The sequence below is a fragment of the Bison bison genome, unplaced genomic scaffold (assembly GCF_000754665.1).
Source record: "Bison bison bison isolate TAMUID 2011002044 unplaced genomic scaffold, Bison_UMD1.0 scf7180017848321, whole genome shotgun sequence".
NCBI lineage: Eukaryota > Metazoa > Chordata > Mammalia > Artiodactyla > Bovidae > Bison > Bison bison.
Genome location: NW_011478894.1, coordinates 36,543 through 39,846, shown reverse-complemented (window position 1 = coordinate 39,846; position 3,304 = coordinate 36,543). Strand labels below are relative to the sequence as shown.

The 3,304-nt window shown below is 38.3% G+C and overlaps 1 pseudogene; it reads left to right on the top strand.

Annotated features, from left to right (window-relative positions):
- Positions 1–1,551: 1,551 nt before the first annotated feature.
- On the top strand, positions 1,552–2,432 carry LOC104992180 (annotated as a pseudogene).
- Positions 2,433–3,304: the final 872 nt, after the last annotated feature.

Genomic DNA, 3,304 nt, shown 5'->3' with positions numbered 1-3,304 from the left:
CATATTCAAAAGCAGAGACATTACTTTGCCAACAAAGGTTCGTCTAGTCAAGGCTATGGTTTTTCCTGTGGTCATGTATGGATGTGAGAGTTGGACTGTGATGAAGGCTGAGTGCTGAAGAATTGATGCTTTTGAACTGTGGTGTTGGAGAAGACTCTTGAGAGTCCCTTGGACTGCAAGGAGATCCAACCAGTCCATTCTGAAGGAGATCAGCCCTGGGATTTCTTTGGAAGGAATGATGCTAAAGCTGAAACTCCTGTACTTTGGCCACTTCGTGTGAAGAGTTGACTCATTGGAAAAGACTCTGATGCTGGGAGGGATTGGGGGCAGGAGGAGAAGGGCACGACAGAGGATGAGATGTCTGGATGGCATCACTGACTCGATGGACGTGAGTCTGAGTGAACTCCAGGAGTTGGTGATGGACAGGGAGGCCTGGCGTGCTGCAATCCATGGGGTCACAAAGAGTTGGACACGACTGAGCGATTGATCTGATCTGGACATGGTAAAATAAAATGCTATTTGTTTATTGTTCAGCTACCTAAGACCAGCTCATCTCAGTTCAGTTTTGAGGTCCTGATTTAAAAAACATAGGACAAAAACATTCCCATTTGGGGGAAAATCAATTTGTAAATAAAATATTTTATACCTGCTTACTCAGTTAAATATACTCTGTAATTTAATGTTCAGTAAAAATATTTTCTTCTCAGAACTGGCAGATTCTGTACTTGTTAATATCCATAATATAACAATTAAATTAATTTATTTTGATTCTGGTTTATAGGAAAGATATTACTCCTTTTATCATCAGAGTAGTATATAGGTGAATTTAAAGGGGGGGTTGGTGTTGCTGTTTTGCTTTATTTAAAATATAATCTAGGAGCAAACTTAAAAATTAAAATGTGCATATTCATCTTCATGTGAAGCCCCATAGCTACTAAGGTCAAAAGAAAAATAAATTCCTTACCAACGTACTAGTCTCATATACATCAGAGACATGTGATCTGCATGCAAACACATAACAGACACGTAATGTAGACATACTAGACAGAAACCTATATATCTCAGAGGCATTTATTGTCCCTAAATAGGGACAATAGGCAAATATTTTCCCTATTTCCCCTTTTATAATATAAAAAATCCATTAAAATCCAAAGAGAGGCTACAGTGGGTGTTAGATTCTGTGGTTTTCACTTCCTTTTAGCATTTTTCTTTGTTCAAGAAACTCCTCTTTTGGCAGAAGAAACTCTATAAATTGGTAATTAGTCATGTGGCAAAGCAGTGATATATTTTTAGAGAAAATTTCAAAGTTACTTATTTCATGTCTCACTAAATACTAAAGATCAGGATCGATAACATAATTATTTTCATTGTTATTAGTGTATGTATACTAATAGATTGTAAAACTAATACATAAATATTTTAAATTATGTTTTATGTCCAACATGATAATGAAAATATATTTTTGAATTCAAGGAATTTTTTCAGCATAGTAAATGGTTATTCATATACTTTCAGCCTGGTTTCTCAGACACGACTGAAGTGACTTAGCAGCAGCAGCAGCACAGATAAATCTGAAGTTAAGATGATCTTATTTGTCATGTTTGTTATTGTCTATCTCATTAACCTGGCAAATCTTGGAATGAATATTTTAATCAGGATGGATCCCCAGCTGCAAACACCTGTGTACTTTTTCCTCAGCCACCTCTCCTTCTGTGACCTCTGCTATTCCAGAGGCATTGACCCCAAGATGTTGTTGAACCTTTTAGCCAAAAAGAGATCAATCTCCTTCTATAGCTGTGCTCTGCAATTTTTGGTCTTCTCTAACTTTATAGATTCTGAGTCTTTGTTGCTGGCAGTGATGGCCTATGACCAGTACAAGGCCATCAGTGGCTCCTTGCTCTATGCAGTCAGCATGTCTAGCAGGGTGTGCTCCCTGCACATGGCTGGGGTTTACCTGGTGGGAATGGCAGATGCTTTGATACACATGACATTAGCATTCTGCTTATGTTTCTGTGGGTCAAATGAGATTAACCATTTTTTCCTGTGATTTACCTCCACTTCTCTCCCTTTCCTGCTGTGATACATTGGTCAGTGAGTTGGCATTATTCACTTATTTTTTTTGTCTGTGTTTAACTGACCTCCATTTCAGGAGTCCTTGTCTCTTACTGTTATATCATCTAGCAGTCTTGAAGATCCACTCTGCTGAAGGAAGGTTCAAAGTTTTCTCCATATGCACCTCCCACCTAACTGCTGTGGCAATTTTCCAGGAAACTGTATTTTTCTTGTATTTCAGGCTGAGTTCATCCTACTGTCTAGATGAAGACAAAATGTCCTCGTTGTTTTACACCCTAGTGATTCCCATGTTAAACCCTCTGATTTAGAGCCTAAGGAACAAGGATGTGAAACAGGCCCTGCAAAAACTGAAACTTTAAATATGATTTTAAAGGTTTATATTTCACACACTCATAGTCACAAGTACACACATATTGTGTTTTTTGCTTTTATAAATGTATACTTCATGGTATAAGAGACACAAAGCTGTCTTAAATAGTTCAAATGATAATTTTTGTTATAAAGTCTAAATTTTAGAAATATTTTAGTTCTGAAATACAACATACTTATATTCATGTATCAAGAATTTACATATGGCACTTTCTCTTTCTGGAAAAATTTCTTGTTTTCTAATTTTGTCAAATGTTGTTGGTTTATTCTTACATTTAAATAATGTTTCAGATTTTTATTGTCCTCGTGTTTCACTTGGCGGCAGTAGCGAGGTCCCAGAGCCTCTCCTGGAACAGGGCATGGGGGCGGAAGCCCGTGGTGAAGACCCAAGGCATGGTGGTTACTAATAGACTTCCCACAGTACTTCTTCATTCCATGTGGACTCCTTCAAGGACAGTGGAGTGCCGGGGACCAGCCCCGGCTGATCCAGGGTATTCGAAGGAGATACGGCGTAGGCGAAGATCAGGAAACAACTGCTTAATTAAATGTTAATTAAGGATATAAAGAGTAATAGAATGAGGATAGCTCAGTGAGGAAATTCAGTGTAGAAAAGAGGCTGAATAATTCAGCCAGAAGGTAAGAGAAAGAACGACATGGGGAGACCAAGTTTCGGTGAACAAGGCCCGCACTTTATTTTCCAAAGTAGTTTTTATACCTTAAGTTATGCATAGAGGATAATGGGGGAAGGGGTAGAGTCAGGCAGCAAGCCAGGCTTTCTTCCTGCAAACTTATCATATGCAAAAGCTTAGGTGATTTGCATCATCTTCTGGCCTGGAGGCCTGTTAACATTTTAAGACCCTTT